Below are 18,474 nucleotides of genomic sequence, written 5' to 3'. Positions count from 1 at the left end.
CCCGGGCCTCATACGTGCCCTTTTATTTGGTGTTATTTATATACCCACCCAGGCCTCATACGTGGCCTCTCATTGAGTATTATTTATATACCCACCCGGGACTCATACATGGCCTCTCATTGGGTGTTATTTATATACCCATCCGGGCCTCATAAGTGGCCTCTCATTCAGTGTTATTTATATATCCACCCGGACCTCATATGTGGTCTCTCAACTGGTGTTACAAATGTATCCACCTGGGCCTCATACGTGGCCTCTCATTGGGTGTTATATAAATACCCACCCAGGCCTGATACGTGCCCTCTCATTGGGTGTTATTTATATACCCACCCGGGCCTCATATGTGGCCTCTCATTGGGTGTTATTTATATATCCACCCGGGCCTCATACGTGGTCTCTCAACGGGTGTTAGAAATGTACCCACCCGGGCCTCATACGTGGCCCCTCATTGGATGTTATTTATATACCCACACAGGCCTCATACGTTGCCCCTCATTGGGTGCTTTTTATATACCCACAGGCCTCATACGTGGCCCCTCATTGGATATTATTTATATACCCACACAGACCTCATACGTGGCCCCTCATTGGCTATTATTTATATACCCACACAGGCCTCATACGTAGCCTCTCATTGGGTGTTAGTTATATACCCACACAGGCCTCATACATGGCCCCTCATTGGATATTATTTATATACCCACACAGGCCTCATATGTGGCCTCTCATTGGGTGTTATTTATATACCCACACAGGCCTCATACGTGGCCCCTCATTGGATATTATTTATATACCCACACAGGCCTCATACGTGGCCTCTCATTGTGTGTTATTTATATACCCACCCAGGCCTCATACGTGGTCTCTCATTGGGTGTTATTTATATACCCACCCAGGCCTCATACGTGACCTCTCATTGGGTGTTATTTATATATCCACCCGAGCCTCATACGTAGCCTCTCATTGGGTGTTATATATATACCCACCCAGGCCTCATACATGGCCTCTCATTGGGTGTTATTTATATACCCAACCAGGCCTGATACGTGGCCTCTCATTGGGTGTTATTTATATACCGACCCAGACCTCATACGTGGCCTCTCTTTGGGTGTTATTTATATACCCATCCAGGACTCATACGTGGCATCTCACTGGGTGTTATATATACCCACCCAGGCCTCACACATGGCCTCTCATTGGGTGTTATTTATATATCAGCCCGAGCCTCCTACTTAGCCTCTCATTGGGTGTTATATATATACCCAGCCAGGCCTCATACATGTCCTCTCATTGGGTGTTTTATATATATATATATATATATATATATACAGATATATATATATGTATACCCACCCGGGCCTCATACGTGGCGTCTCATTGAGTATTATTTATATACCCACCTGGGCCTCATACATGGCTTCTCATTGGGTGTTATACTTATACCCACGCAGGCCTCATATGTGGCCTCTCATTCTGTGCTATTTATATACCCACCCGGGCCTCATATGTGGCCTCTCATTGGGTGTTATTTATATATCCACCCGGACCTCATACTTTGGCTCTCATTAGGTGTTATTTATATACCCAACCGGGCCTCATACGTGCTTTTTTATTTAGTGTTATTTACATACCCACCCAGGCCTCATACGTGGCCTCTCATTGAGTATTATTTATATACCCACCCGGGCCTCATACATGGCCTTTCATTGGGTGTTATTTATGTACCCATCCGGGCCTCATACGTGGCCTCTCATTCAGTGTTATTTATATATCCACCCGGACCTCATATGTGGTCTCTCAACTGGTGTTATAAATGTACCCACCTGGGCCTCATACGTGGCCTCTCATTGGGTGTTATATAAATACCCACCCAGGCCTGATACGTGGCCTCTCATTGGGTGTATTTATATACCCAACCAGGCCTCATACGTGGCCTCTCATTGGGTGTTATTTATATATCCACCCGGGCCTCATACGTGGTCTCTCAACGGGTGTTATAAATGTACCCACCTGGGCCTCATACGTGGGCTCTCATTGGGTGTTATATAAATACCCACCCAGGCCTGATACATGGCATCTCATTGGGTGTTACTTATATACCCACCTGGGCCTCATACATTGTCTCTCATTGGGTGTTATATATGTACCCAGCCAGGCCTCATACATGGCCCCTCATTGGATATTATTTAAATACCCACCTAGGCCTCATACATGGCCTCTCATTGGGTGGTATATATTGTAGGAAAGTACCGCCAGCCTCCTAGATATATATATATATATATAGACCCACCCAAGCTTCATACGTGGCCTCTCATTGAGTATTATTCATATACCCACCTGGGCCTCATACACGGCCTCTCATTGGGTGTTATTTACATACCAATCCATGCCTCATATGTTGCCTCTCATTGGATGTTATTTCTATACCCACCCAGCCTCATACACGGGCTCTCATTGGGTGTTACTTATATACCCATCCAGGCCTCATATGTGGCCTCTCATTGGGTATTATTTATATACCCACCCTGGCCTCATTCGTAGCCTCTCATTGGGTGTCTTTGGAGTATGCCTGTTGTGTTTGTGTGTCTGTGTATCCCTGTGTTTGCATGGCTGTATGCATGTCTTTGTGTAAGTGTGTGTGTGTGTGTATGTATGTGTGTTTGTGTGTATATGTGTGTGTACACACATGTACAAACATATGTTTCAGTGCTGGGGGCAGTGTTCCTCCATCTCTCTCCCTCTCCCTCCCTCTCTCTCTGTCTTTCTGACTAGTCCTTTCTTCTTCTCCAAACCCAAACACCAAACATGTATGATTTGCTGAATCTAATTGGCCAACTGGAGTCAAAGCACCAGGTAAATCCACCCGCTCTCTCCACTGCCTCTCTCAGTCCCTCCCCTGACCCTTCCTCCATCTTTCATGGTCATCTTGAACTCATAAGTAGCTGTTTTCACAAAAGGTCCCTAGAACCAAGGTGCACCCGGCTGATGAGCCCATATCTGGGGTGAATACGGTCCTGGGTTGCTTGTGTTCTGGTTCAGGGAGGAACTGGGCGGGCTGGACTGTTCCTATTGGAGCAGGGCCAAGACTGATTTGCATATGGCTGGTCCAAACTGAGGTGGCCTCGTGTGCAGGATTACAATGGATTGCCATGCGGCCCGAGTGATTACCAGTGGCTGACATTAATTCAAGCATCCATCCATCACTGTTGTGTATATTCACAAAAGGCGTAGGTGCTTTTCAACCTTATTTTCAGAATTCTTATTTTAGACTGTCCAAAAGGAAAGATGTTTAAAAAAATATATGAAAGGCACTAACCTTCAAAAAAGCACATTCAAATCAAATATTGTTCTGTGAAAGTTATGTATATTTCTGAAACAATATTTGTTTTATTTATAAATCAAATGTGGGTGTGGAAAGCTAAAGAGTAAGATATTCTCACCTTTGTGCAGACACAGAGTCTCTCTCAGATGAGGCTGTAAATCTCTCCATGAAGAGGAATCTTCTGTTCCAGGCTCATCTCTCACCCAGGGGCAGCTCTGTCCAGGGAGACTTCCTTGTCTGTCATGAAGGTTGTACTGGGAAACTGGTACAGAGGAGGGAGGGACAGGTACAGAGAGATGGAGGGAGGAGGGAGAGACAGGAACAGAGAGATGGAGGGAGGAGGGAGGGACAGGTACAGAGAGATGGAGGGAGAGAGAGACAGGTACAGAAAGATGGAGGGAGGAGGGGGAGACAGGTACAGAGAGATGGAGGGAGGAGGGAGAGACAGGTACAGAGAGATGGAGGGAGGAGGGAGGGACAGGTACAGAGAGATGGAGGGAGAGAGAGACAGGTACAGAGAGATGGAGGGAGGAGGGAGAGACAGGTACAGAGAGATAAAGGGAGGGAGAGACAGGTACAGAGAAATGGAGGGAGGAGGGAGAGACAGGTGCAGAGAGAGAGAGGGAGGGAGAGACAGGTACAGAGAGATGGAGGGAGGGAGAGACAGGTACAGAGAGATGGAGGGAGGGAGAGACCGGTACAGACAGAGGGAGAGACAGGTACAGAGAGATGGAGGGAGGAGGGAGAGACAGGTACAGAGAGATAGAGGGAGGAGGGAGAGACAGGTACAGAGAGATGGAGGGAGGGAGATACAGGTACAGAGAGGGAGGGAGGAGGGAGAGACAGGTACAGAGAGATGGAGGGAGGAGGGAGAGACTGGTACAGAGAGATGGAGGGAGGAAGGAGAGACGGGTACAGAGAGATAGAGGGAGGGAGAGACGTACAGAGAGATTGATGGAGGGAGAGACAGGTACAGAGAGATAGAGGGAGGGAGAGACGTACAGAGAGAGAGAGGGAGGGAGAGACAGGTACAGAGAGATGGAGGGAGGAGGGAGAGACAGGTACAGAGAGATGGAGGGAGGAGGGAGAGACAGGTACAGAGAGATGTAGGGAGGAGGGGAGACAGGTACAGAGAGATGGAGGGAGGAGGTAGAGACAGGTACAGAGAAATATAAAGAGGGAGAGATGGGTACAGAGAGTTAGAAGGAGGGAGGAGGAGGGAGAGACGGGTACAGAGAGATGGAGGGAGGGAGAGACAGGTACAGAGAGATGGAGGGAGGGAGAGACAGGTACAGAGAGATGGAGGGAGGAGGGAGAGACAGGTACAGAGAGATGGAGGGAGGGAGAGACATGTACAGAGAGATGGAGGGAGGGGGGAGGGAGAGACATGTACAGAGAGATGGAGGGAGGAGGGAGAGACAGGTACAGAGAGATGGAGGGAGGAGGTAGAGACAGGTACAGAGAGATATAAAGAGGGAGAGATGGGTACAGAGAGTTAGAAGGAGGGAGGAGGAGGGAGAGACAGGTACAGAGAGATGGAGGGAGGAGGGAGAGACAGGTACAGAGAGATATAAAGAGGGAGAGATGGGTACAGAGAGTTAGAAGGAGGGAGGAGGAGGAGGGAGAGACGGGTACTGAGAGTTAGAAGGAGGGAGGAGGAGTGAGAGACGGGTACAGAGAGATGGAGGGAGGGTGAGACAGAGAGTTACAGGAAGGGAGGAAGAGGAAGAGAAAGAGGGAGGGAAACAGTTACAGGGAAAGAGAGAGGAGAAAAAGAGGAGTTCAGATCAATCTGATATATTGTCTGAGAAAATTATTGGGCCAAATTTAAGAAGGGCCTAGCGCCACCTAGGGGCACATTAGCGCCATTGTTTTTTCACTAATGTGGCGTTAGGTTGGCAAAAACACAGCACCAAATTTCCAAAGTGGTTAAATTGAAGCGCACCGTTGTGTACTTTACAGGATTAGCGCCAACATTTTTGGGTTTGCAAAGTATCACAATAGCGTCAGACATTGTGACGCTATTGATCCTAACGTGAGCCATAGGGCGCCGTATCATTGATACGAAGCACACATGGTGGCGTTAGGGAGGGAGCAAGAGAAGAGGCGCTTCATGTAATGAACAAATCATGTAATGAATTAATCATGTAATAAGGAATCATGTAATGAATGAATCATTTAATGAACAAATAACGTAATGAGTAAATCATATAATGAATGAACCATGTAATGAATCATGTAATGAAGCGCCACTTTTCTTAAATCTGGGCCATTGTGTCATAAATGTCCATCATTGCCCCTTTGGAGTTAATAGAAAATCAACTGCCAAAGAGAGAGCTGTTTTGTAAATGACATTTAAGACACAATATTAAAGCCAGACATTAATTTTGTTGATGATTCTCTGACACTCAACCCTCTTTGTGTTTCTTTGCACAGCTGTAGACAGAAGTGCTGTGCACAGTCACACAAGAGCATCAGCAGTGTGGAGGTATCACAGACCAGGTCACGGAGGACTGTGAGGGATGTGAGCTCAAACAGCCTAGTACAATACAACATGACATGTTAGGAACATACTTACATGTGAGAGTGTGAGGTGGGAGGGGTGTGAGGCAGGAGCATACCCACCAAGCGTGCAGCAGGTGTAGTGGCACTGGGGCCCACAGGGATGTAAGGGGTGTGAGGCAGGGGCGTACTTACCAAGCGTGCAGCAGGTGTAGTGGCACTGGGGTACAGGGCTGTGAGGGGTGTGAGCTCAAACAGCCTAGTACAATATAACGTGACATGTTAGGAACATACTTACATGTGAGAGTGTGAGGTGGAAGGGGAGTCAGGCCGGGGCGTACCTACTAAGCGTGCAGCAGGTGTAGTAGCATTGGGGCCCTGGGCTGTGAGGGGTGTGAGCTCAAACAGCCTAGTACAATATAACATGACATGTTAGGAACATACTTAAATGTGAGAGTGTGAGGTGAAAGGGGTGTCAGGTAGGGGCATACCTACCAAGAGTGCAGCAGGTGTAGTGGCACTGGGGCCAGGGCTGTGAGGGCCCCAGGGCTGTGAGGGGCCCACTGCACTCCAGTTGTATCTGGTTTAGAGCTCTTGGCATCCCTGCTGCACCACTGGTACAAGACAGATATGTTGAAAGAGCTGCACTCGGTAAAAGTAAGAAGGGTACATTTACCAATACTACCCACGTCTACCTCACCCCTGTGTCTACAACCACCGCCCTCACTTTCAGCATCTACTCTCCCACAGTGATGCTCACTAACATGGCTGAACCCAAACCTACATGAAGGCCAGGCCGTGCCATAGGGGCACAGTGCACATCTGACATGATGTCATGCACCACAACATGTTGGAACAGAGCAGGAAACAATCTTTACCTGGAGAGAGACACAGAGACATAACATGTTGACTCAAAGTAAGAGAAGCTTTTTACCTGGCTAGTGCAGGGACATAACATGTCAACTCAAAGTAAGAGAAGCTTTTTTCCTGGCCAGAGACACAGAGACATAACATGTCGACTCAAAGTAAGAGAAGCTTTTTACCTGGCCAGAGACACAGAGACATAACATGTTGACCAAAAGTAAGGGTGTAGGAGGCTGGCCCTCTATGTAGTGTGCAAAGCTAGGCACACTGTGCAGGGGTTACGGCAACCACACCTTGGTTTACAAATGTAAAAACTAGATCACCTGATGCTCTAATTTTTATGGTAGCTTGGTCGAGCAGTTAGGCTAATCTAGGGGAACTGCAAAGCATTTTTTCACAGTATCAATCATGCAACTCAAGCATTCAAAGGAATAACTCGAGACCAATTTATAAAAATACTTCAGAGTTTTATATAATTTTTAAGACCAAGATTTTCAAAATTGGTTAAGTACTTTTTGATATATGGATTTTTGAAGATTAAAAAAAATGGTAGTTTAGTGCGTAATTACGCACCATGGGAATCAATGGAAAGTCACCTTTAAAAATACATATCAAATCACAGTTGCTTTACCAAGTTCTTCTTTTGCAGGCTGATCGAGGTTATTAATGGGGACACTGTGCCAGCTGGAGAAGTTCAGGCGGCTCCTGGTTTTGGCGGGAGCAGCGGTTAAAAGTATCTGGAGCTGATGCAGGGCCACTGCGGGCCACTGCATGTGGAAAAGGTCTGTGCAGGTAAGTTTAGGTGGGGTAACCTTGGAATCCAAGATGGCAAAATCCAGGGACACTCTGGGGTGGTGATGGACAGGGGAGTGGTCACTCTCCTTTCCTTTGTCCAGTTTCATGCCAGAGCAGGGACTCGGCATCCCTGAATTGGTGTAAACTGGATTATTCAAGAAGGGCACCATCAGTGCCCTTCAAAGCATTTCCAGAGGCTCTGGGAGGATACTCCTCCCATGCCTGTAACACCTATTTCCAAAGGGAGAGGGTGTAACACCCTGCTCCTAAAGGAAATGCATTGTTCTGCCTTCCTGGGATTGAGCTGCTCAAGCCCCAGGAGGGCAGAAGCCTGTCTGTGAGGTGGCAGCAGCTAGGGCAACCACGGGAGGCTGGTATGGCAGTACTGTGGAGCGCCCTGAGTGAATGGAATTGTGCAACCAATACTGGAATCAGTATTGGGGTACAATTCCCAGTTGATAAACACCTTACTTGGCCATATTCTGAGTTACCACTGTGAAGCTGTACATAGGTATTGACCTATGTCCAGTGCACACTTAAAATGGCGTCTCCGACCTCACAAAGTTTGGGAAAATGAGCCTAGATGATGTGGTGGCACCTCTGCTAGTGCAGGGGGTGCACTCACACACAGGTACTTTACACCCAGCCTTCAGCGTCCGAAGGCCTGACATATATGTGACTTATGTGACTTATAAGTGACCTGGTGCATTGAAAATGGCTGTGAAAGGGTGCATGCACTATTTCACACAGGCTACAATGGCAGTCCTGTTGGAGCCTTTGCATGGGCTCCCTATGGGTGGCAAAAGTAATGCTGCAGCCCATAGGGATCCCCTGGAACCCCAATGCCCTGGGTACCTGAGTACCATGTACTAGGGACATATAAGAGGGTCTAGCAGGATTCCAGTGACACAGTCAAGACACACTGACAAACAGGCCAAAAATGGGGGTAACCACGCCAAGGCTACTTTCCCATATTCTGGTTCTTGCAAAATCTTTTATCACGTGTTATTGTGTGTTCTAGGAAACTTACTGTGATTTACTCCTGCTTTCATGGGCTCTGGGGTAGGTTATATTACTTACCTTTGGTGTTTTCTTGCACTCCCAGCAGCGCTCCTCTACACACTACACTTACCAGGGTGGGAAAACGACTTTCGCATTCTACTATTTTAGTATATGGTTTGTGTTCCGCCTAGGCCCATTTCTAACTATTGTGTTTTTCACTATGTGCACTGTTTTCTAACAGTTTTTACAGCTAATTCTGCATTCTAGTGTATATACTTTGTGTATGTTCCTTACCTCCTAAGGGTGTACAGCCTCTAAGGTATTTTTGGCATTTGTTTCACCAAAATAAAGTACCTTTATTTTTGTAACACTGAGGCCCATATTTATACTTTTTTAGGGCTGCTTTTGCGCTGCTTTTTGACTCAAAAATGGTGCAAACTTACAAATTACAATTGTATAGTACTTTTGTGTCAAAATGCGGCGCAAATGCGGCGCTAAAAAAGTATAAATATGGGCCTGAGTATTTTCTTTCATGTGTGTAAATACGGTGTGTCTACAGTGGTATTGCATGAGCTTTGCATGACTCCTAGTTGGGCCTTGGCTGCTCGCCTATACTACCCCTAGAGAGCCTGGCTTCTAGAAACTGACTACACTTCACTAACAAGAGATAACTGGACCTGGTATAAGGAGTAAGTACCTTTGGTACCCAATACGAACCAGGCCAGCTCCTACACTTACCCATAGTAAATGCAGTTGATGGAGGACAGGACACACAGGCAGTGTGCCATGTCGAGTTTGTGTTTTAGGTTTGCACCAGGACTTTCAGCCTGCGATGGCAGTGCTGGGTACATCTGGATGCATCGCCCTAGAGGGTGGCACAATCAGTGCTGCTGCCCTCAGGGGCCTACCCATAGTACCTCATGCTCTGGGTACCTAAGTACTCTCTTACTAGGGACTTATAGTGGTAGCTAGGGGTGTATCCAATTGTGCCAATGCATCACAACAGTTTTAGGGAAAGAGCTCTGTCCCAGGGAACCTGGTTAGCAGGGGCCCTGGGCACAATACTTTCTAGGCTACATTATATATCAGGCACAAAGTGGGGGATAACATTGTCAAAAATAGGCCTTTTCTCACAAAAAGAAGCTTTTTACCTGGGTAGAGACACAGAGATATAACATGTTGACCCAAAGTAAGAGAAGCTTTTTACCTGGGTAGAGACACAGAGAGATAACATGTTGACTTAAAGTAAGAGAAGTGTTTTACCTGTACGGAGGCACAGAGAGGTTTTCAGAAGAGAGAGCGGAGGATTCTGGGAAGACCCTTGACCATCTCTGGCCTGGTCTTGGAGACCAGCACAGCTCTGCACCCTGGGGTGGTAGAACACTTCTCTCTCCACTGCAGGGTGGTAGAACCCGAAGAGAGGGGAGGTGGCGATGAGAGAGAGAAAACAAATACAAGAGATTCAGTGAGGAAAGAAGGTGTGAATTGTTTCCACTCCAAGCTGCAGGGCCCTAATTAACTTTCACTGACAATAACCAAGAAAGTCTTCAGCACTTTGCACCCTCTAGTAGCGCAGTAACATGGTGTTAGACATGTTTAACTTCAATGAGCTATTATTCTTGTTCATCACAAGATACAAAATTGTGTGCTTGTGAATGAGTCTGATTCACAAAGGTAAACTTACACTTTTGTCTACGTTTACAATTGTTTGTTATTCACGAAGGTATTTTACTAGCAGTATCTTTACGACTTCCGAGTCCCCGCACATAAAAGATAGGACACTCCTTTTTATATGTGGAGGCTCCTCTGCCATAAAGAAACTACTCATAAAATACCTTTGTGAATAGCAAACAATTGTAAACTTACACAAAAGTGTAAGCCTATGTTTGTGAATAAGTCCCAATGTAGCTCCTTTCCCTGATTCTAAATAAGGTGTGAAACATTTGTTGACGATGACCACAAAAGGCTAAGTCAGTCTGCAACAGTATTTTAATAGCTCATGTGGCACCATCACACCTCCTTAGGGTGTGCCGGCTGCAAGTTCATGTTAATAAATTTTTACTGAATCATAATAACTAAGAAGTCAGACTAAAGCTCCTCGAGTCAGACATAAACTGCTTGTTTCTATTCACTGTGATTTCATCTTAGTACAAAACACAGCTGTGATCCCAGGAGGGGGTGTGAAGGGTCTCCAGGGCAGGATCAGTGCAGCTTCCTGAGGGACTGAGGGATGGAGAGAGATGGGCACAAAGTGAGGGATATAGAAGATAAGGAGAAGGACTGAGGAGCAGGGGAAGCAGCGAGGGAGGAGGTAGAGGGGAGGAGATACAGGGGGTCATTCTGACCCCCGCGGCCGCCGCCCGCCTGGAGGGAGCCGCCATATGGCCGCTCCGCGGTCGAAAGACCGCGGAGGCCATTCTGGCTTTCCCGCTGGGCTGGCGGGCGACCGCCAGAAGGCCGCCCGCCAGCCCAGCGGGAAACCCCTCCCCATGAGGAAGCCGGCTCCGAATGGAGCCGGCGGAGTGGGTATGTGCGACGGGTGCAGTGGCACCTGTCGCGTATTTCAGTGTCTGCAAAGCAGACACTGAAATACAAAGTGGGGCCCTCTTACGGGGGCCCCTGCAGTGCCCATGCCATTGGCATGGGCACTGCAGGGGCCCCCAGGGGTCCCACAACACCCCATACCGCCATCTTGTTCCTGGCGGGCGACCCGCCAGGAACAGGATGGCGGTATGGGGTGTCAGAATCCCCATGGCGGCGCAGCAAGCTGCGCCGCCATGGAGGATTCTGCAGGACAGTGGAAAACCGGCGGGAGACCGCCGGTTTTCCTGTTCTGACCGCGGCTGAACCGCCGAGGTCAGAATGTCCTGAGGAGCACCGCCAGCCTGTTGGCGGTGCTCCCGCATCCCGGGTCGGAATGACCCCCACAGAGTGAGAGGATTGAAAGGAGGAGAAAGAAGGTGGGTGTAGGAGGGAAAGCGTAAAAGGAGACCCCACGGGTGGAGCGGTCCCTGAGGGAGTGAAGGGAGCAAATATTATTTAATGTCTTGGCACTGTTCAGCGAGAGGGGTCCTGAATGGCTGTTCAGGAGGACCTGGTGGGAAACGTTGTGAAAAGTGGAGTGTTTATACCCAGATTACATGGGTTCATGTGCTCACTGTGCGCCTTGCCTTCAAACCTAGGGCTGCTTTGCCAACATACCTTAAAAACTACGTTCAAAGATGAACTATTTCCCCCAGCCCCGCTGAACGCGCATGCCCCTATTTCAGTCAGTCAGAGTCAGGGCAAGGATTTAAAGCACATTCACATTTCATCAGCGACCGCTCTTCACTGCGGCCCTTTCTGACGTGTCATCGTCACCATCATCATCATCACTGGCCACAGCGCCCCCTTCAGGAGCCTTCCACAGCTCTCGGGACTCAGAACATTTAATAATCATCATCACAATCATCATCAATATCATCACCATCTTCACTATCGTCATAACCATCATCACCATCATCATCATTACTGGCCACAGCAGCCCCTTCAGGAGCCTTCAGCAGCTCTTGAGACTCTGAACACTTAATAATCACCATCATCACCATCCCTGGCCACCGCAGCCCTTTCAGGAGCCTTCAGCAGCTCTCGAGATGCAGAACACTTAATAATCACCATCATCATCACCAATAATGACCAGGGCACCTCCTTCATGAGCCATCTGTAGCTCTCAACCCTGACAAGATTTAATAATCACCATCATCATCATCACTGAGAGGGGCCCCCATTCAGGAGCATTCTGCAACTGTCAACACTTAGGGCCCGATTTGCAAAGGTAAAGTTAGACCAAAAGTCTAACTTTACACCTGAAGCCTAACTTTACACCTGAAGTGCAACATTACACATGAAGTCTAACTTTCCATCTGAAGTGTAAGTTAAGACCTAAACTCTAACTTAGAGCAAACATCTAACTTTACAACTTTTCGATATTCACAAAGGTAAGTTCCTACTAGCAAGTTTGCTGCTAGTAAACTTATTAGTAGTAAAATCCCTAGTAGTAAAGTTATCAGCAGTACTTTACCTTTGTGAATATTGAAAAGTAGTAAAGTTAGACTTTCGGTCTAACTTTACCTTTGAGAATCGGGCCCTTAATCTTCATCATCATCACCATCCTCATCATCACCATCCAGCGGAATGTACAATATTAACCAATGTTTAGGACAAAACTGTGATTCAGGCATTACTGCTGGGGCCGACGAACAACTACAAACTGCACCTCTCTGATTAAAATGTAGAATTAGGAGCCTCCATTTCTTTTCATCTGCAGTTCTTCTAATCATGTCTGAAGCAGAGAAGCTCTTTCACGTGCCACTGGGGGTCGCAGGGTTTAAAAATCAACTCCACACTTCTTACCCAGACGGTAAAGCACGATGTTTATGAATGTAGTCACTGCAACCATCACTCCCAGGGCTATCGCCTGCTTCCTTACACGAGGGATCTGCGGGCCACCTGGAGGAAATCACAGAATCCGGCATTTAACTTTAAATGTGGGAGAGGATCACCTGCTTGTACCTGGAGAACAAAACCATAGGAGGACTTGTAATAGACTCAGTTAGTGTGTGTCAGGTCATTCCAATAAATATCAGTGTGTGCGAAGACTGGTCACTGAGTGTGTGTATGAAGACTGGTCACTGAGTCTCAGTGTGTGTCAAGACTGGTCCCTGAGTCTCAGTGTGTGTCTAGATTGGTCACTGAGTCTCAGTGTGTATGAAGACTGGTCACTGAATCTCAATGTGTGTCAAGACTGGTCACTGAGTCTCAATGTGTGTTCCATGACTGGTCACTGAGCCTCAGTGTGTGTCAAGATTGGTCCTTGAGTCTCAGTGTGTGCCAAGACTGGTCATTGAGTCTCAGTGTGTATGAAGACTGGTCATTGAGTCTCAGTGTGTGCCAACACTGGTCACTGACTCTTATTGTGTATAAAGACTGGTCACTCAGTCTTGGTGTGTGCCAAGACTGGTCACTGAGTCTCAGTGTGTGTCAAAACTGGTCACTGAGTCTACGTTTGTATGAAGAGTGGTCACTGAGCCTCAGTGTATATGAAGACTCTTCACTGAGTCTCAATGTTTGTGCCAGGACAGGTCACTGAGTCTCACTGTATATGAGGACTGGTCACTGAGTCTCAGTGTGTGCCAAATCTGGTCACTGAGTGACAGTGTGTACCAGAACTGGTCACTGAGTCTCAGTGTGTACCAAGACTGGTCACTGAATCTCAGTGTGTGTCAAGAGTGGTCACTGAGTCTCGGTGTGTGCCAAGACTGGTCACTGAGTCTCAGTACGTGCCAAGACTGAAACAGAGAACTCTGCATATAAAATGATAGAATAGGCCTATCTTTTTATATGCGGAGTCTCTTCTATGAGTGTGAAGTCTCCATAGTTGTAAAATTATTATTAGTAAAACAAAACTCATAGTTTGTGAATACTAAAAAATAGTAACCATACACAAAAGTTTAAGTTTGCCTTAGTGAAAAAGGTCAAAGGGTGCCAATGTTCACCACAACCCCTCAATGTGTACTAGTGTCTGATATTTCTTTTTAGTGAGCACCAAGAATGAGTCATTATTTCATTGGGTTCAACATTGCCTCGTGATGTGTGCTGATGCTGCCCATTGCCTCTTGGTGTGTGTCAATGCCGACTATTGCATCTCAGTTTGTGGCAATAATGACCATTGCCTCTAAGTGTGTGCTGATGCTGGCCAGTGCCTCTCACTGTGTGCCAATGCTGACCATTGCCTTTCAGTGTGTGCCAATGCTGACCATTGCCTCTCAGTCTGTGTCAATGCTGACGATTGCCTCTCAGTGTGTGCCAATGCTGACCATTGCCGCTCAGTGTGTGCCGATGCTGACCATTGCCTTTCAGTGTGTGCCAATGCTGACCATTGCCGCTCAGTGTGTGCCAATGCTGACCATTACCGCTCAGTGTGTGCCGATGCTGACCATTGCCTCTCAGTGTGTGCCAAGCAGACCGTTGACTCTTAATATGTGTCAATGCTGACCATTGCCTTTCAGTGTGCCAATGCTGACCATTGTCTCTCAGTGTGTGCCAATGCTGGTCATTGCCTCTCAGTGGTTGTGAAGAATAACCCACTGTCTTGTTGTGTGTCCAGTCTGATCACTGATTGTCAGTGGTTTTATATCAAATTGACTTGCACATGTATCTTTCCAAATCATCATCGACCAATATATCACCAAGGTAAACATACACAGGGAAGTATAGGTTTACTACTCTAACCCCACAGCTGCATACCTTCACAATATGATGCTAACCAGTATTGTGGAGTTGATACGTTTGCAGATTAATATTAAAAACTATATTTTGTGTTAGCACGCCAGTGTCAGCGAGTGCAGTTACAAGTCATTACCTCCCAGTGTGCACGAACACTGGCCAGTTACTCCTGTGTGTGTCACAATAACTCAGTAATGTCACAGGACACCAGCTCAGGACTGTGACTGCCAAAACTGGGACCATGCCAATGTCAGCTGGTACCAAGATAGGATAGTTACACTCAAGTCCAGATGTACTTACACTTTCTCCCTGACCAACATGGTGCAAAGTGATACTTTGGGATTGAGTTTCCACTGGAAAAGGCACTTTGTGCTGGAAAGAGCTTCCTCCCTCAGTTAAAAAAACTCCTAGTGCAGCTTTGCTTCACTTTGCATCACTTTGTACGTGGGGCATTCTTGGGGTGTTAGTGGGATGGATCAGCACAAACACCCATATTTTAGATGAAAAGCTGAATCTACTAAGATATCCAGGCCAGGCTTTGCATCTTAGCTAATGCTTCCTTGAAGCAAGTGTTAACAAGGGGAAATGTTTTTATTTCTAGGGTGCTGCAGGGCGCAGCACACGTCCTAATAATTGGGATCCTTTTGAGCTTGTCTAAGTATAGGACTTTACACTTGAAGGATATGCCTTAAGTACAAATCCTAAGCTACACAGCACACACTCACCTTTGCACCATAGTGCAAGGCCGTCCATTGGGCGATGGCAGCAGGCCAGTCTTAGCAGAAATGTCCCTGCAAGGTTCTTCCCTTCTCTCCTGTGCAGCACATTGCAGCAAATCTGTCTGCTGCGTTGCGTGTTCTGCCTTTATGTGTGATTTCTTCACTTGCCCTGCACTGACCGTGTACATTTACTATGGCCAGACTACATCAGACACACTATTAGATAAAAGAGGGGTTTCTTCAGTCCCCCGTCCAGACCATATAACACTAACCATATGAGGTTTACTCACCTCTGTCCTGCAAAACTGCATCAGAAGTACCTGGTGATGAGGTCTAATCACCTCTGTCATGTGAGGCTGCATCAGAAGTACCTGTGGATAAGATCTACTCACCTCTCTCCTGTGAGGCTGCATCAGAAGTACCCGTAGTTTGATTCATTCTCTGAGCTCTCCTCGATGCCATTGGAGCCTCCACAGATGCTCAGGATACTGAGAGGTGCAGGAAGCAGTGAGAGATGCCTTAGTATGAACTGCATCTCTTGTGCCGCGAGGGAGGGGTCTATATAACAGATACAGGAAACTCCACTTAGAAAGTGCTGATGGCAGCATTGTGCAATCTGTGTGTGAGGTTTGGAGGATGGGGGTGCAGATAAGAGTCTATAATGATCTCCATGTCTCACTCCTATAGAGTGTGTACATGTGGTGGGACTCTAGACAACTCCCTAACATAACCCATCTATCAATGTGCACTCTGTCTCAGTGTGTGTCTGTGTGTGTGTGTGTAAGAGAGAGAGAGAGAGCATGCAAGTGTGTGTGTCTGTACATGTGTGTGTGTGTGTGTGTGTGGGCATGCGTGTTTGAGTGTGTAGTAGACAGTTTGCATGTGTGAGAGTGTGTGTGTCAGCAAGAGCATGCATGTGAGTACGTGTGTGTGTGAGAGATCATGCATAGGTGTGAGTGTGTGACAGAGAGCATGCATGTGTGAGTGTGTGTGTGTGTGTGTGTGCGAGAGCATGCATGTGTGTGAATTTGGTTTGAGTGTCGGTGTGTGTGTGGTAGAGCTTGCATGTATGTGAGTCTGTGTGTGTGTATATGTGAGATCATGCATGTGTGTGAATGTGTGACAGACAGCATGTCTGTGTGAGAGTGTGTGTGTGTGCGAGAGCATGCATGTGTGTGAGTTTGGTTTGAGTGTGGGTGTGTGTGTGAGAGAGCATGCATGAGTGTATGTTTGTGTGTGCGGGAGAGCATGCATGCATGTGAGTCTGTGGGTGTGTGGGTGTGTGTGTGTGAGAGTGAGCTCATGGGTGTGTGTGAGTGTGTGACAGAGAGCATGCCTGTGTGAGAGTGTGTGTGGGCGAGAGAGAGAGGGGAGAAGATGGCAAGACTGGTGATCATTGAAACTCTTTGTGCCACTGCTACCAAGCTGCTCTGATGAGCTCCAACTCAGGTGAAATACGTCTGGGGTTGCTTGTGCCACGGTTCAGAGGTGACCCATCTGGTGGTTTGGTCTAGACTGTTCCTGTGGGATCAAGGATGATTTGCATATACCTGGTCCCTATATATAGACTAATATGCACACGTCCTGTGGTATAAAAATTGATTAAAGAAATCAGGTCCCAATATATTGCTCAGACATTCTTCTTTATTACATTTTTTATGAGCATCACTTCAGCCAAAGCCAACACGTGTTTCATCTGGAGTACGTTGCCCCACGACTTCCTGAGGGCTTTTACAGGCTGTAAACAATATATAACATATGATATTTTGTATGTAGTGTCCAATAAAACAAAATAATTTGAATCCAAAAATGTAAATATTTTAAAGTTTGAAATTTAAGAATTTTCTAGTTATAACCAACGTGTAATAAAGTGCTATGGAACTAGTAATATTATAATTGTTGGTGACAGTCATTTACAATAGTTATTAGAGTAATACAAATACTAGTTTATACTGTTTAAATGAAATCAATTTGGTAAGATTTTTTGTATTTATTAGATTAGATTAAGTTAAATCACCTCAGTGTCATCTTTACCCCATTAAATGTGCATTCAATGTGTATATTTGCATGCAGAATCCATGCAGTGCACCCTACTAATTCATTGGTGTATTCTATAATTACCTCTCTACTATTTCACTTGAATATTAGTTTATCTTCTGATCTGTATCTCGTTCTGCTTTATGGTATAATGTGTAGTTCTTGAAAAGCTGTTACTTAGTTTGCAGTGGCTTCCAGCTTCACCTATACCAAACCAGTCAATACAATATGGATTACAATGTGTAATTTTGTAGAGTAAGCCCTCTTAGTAATTAAATAATCAGAGCGTTTTTTATTAAACTCGCTCACCTCTCTATTAATCCAATTGTTCCGTATACGGAACATAAATTTCATCCCATTTGTAATATTAACCTAAATAAAAGAGGCAACATATTCCTGGATTCAATTCCAATTCGAGAAAGCGCTTTTATAAAAACCCTGATATCGGAACGAGTTTTCCATTTGCTCACCTGAGTAAAAGAGTAGATTGTCCTCCGGATCGCGAGTACGCAAACGGGGGACTAATCATTACACGTTGTATAAATACGTGTATGTGGACATCCAAATAGAAAAAGGACTAACCAATTGTCACTCTGCGCCATATTGGAAGTGCTAAGTATCAGTTATACAAAATAAAGAAAAGACTGGATCTATCCCTATTCAACACCATGTTGAAAACATTTGTGTCTTGATATGAGGCTTACCCAAATCTTTAATATACATTTGGATATATGGTATAGTATTTAATCATTTCACGTCGTATAAATACGTGTATGTGGACATCCAAATAGAGAAAGGACTAAACCAATAGTCTCTTGTTGCCATATTTGAAGTACTGTCCCACCATTTAGACATTTCATTCTTTTTAAGCATATTTGAAGTACTGTCCCACCATTTAGACATTTCATTCTTTTTAAGCTATTCTAGTCTCATGATTTTTTCTTGTAAGCCTTCTTTTCTTGGCTGTGC

The 18,474-nt window shown here is 46.1% G+C and overlaps 1 long non-coding RNA gene across 1 annotated transcript; it reads right to left on the bottom strand.

The window, feature by feature from the left end:
- Positions 1 to 3,446: 3,446 nt before the first annotated feature.
- On the bottom strand, positions 3,447 to 15,991 carry LOC138276101 (uncharacterized). Its single transcript, XR_011200577.1, has 4 exons — positions 15,861 to 15,991; positions 12,878 to 12,973; positions 9,749 to 9,880; positions 3,447 to 3,584 (listed from the first exon to the last, which is right to left on the bottom strand). It is a non-coding gene; the product is annotated as an uncharacterized lncRNA (long non-coding RNA).
- Between the last annotated feature and the right edge of the window lie 2,483 nt (positions 15,992 to 18,474).

This window comes from Pleurodeles waltl, unplaced genomic scaffold (assembly GCF_031143425.1).
Source record: "Pleurodeles waltl isolate 20211129_DDA unplaced genomic scaffold, aPleWal1.hap1.20221129 scaffold_37, whole genome shotgun sequence".
NCBI classification, from domain to species: domain Eukaryota; kingdom Metazoa; phylum Chordata; class Amphibia; order Caudata; family Salamandridae; genus Pleurodeles; species Pleurodeles waltl.
This window is presented reverse-complemented; position numbering and strand designations above follow the sequence as displayed.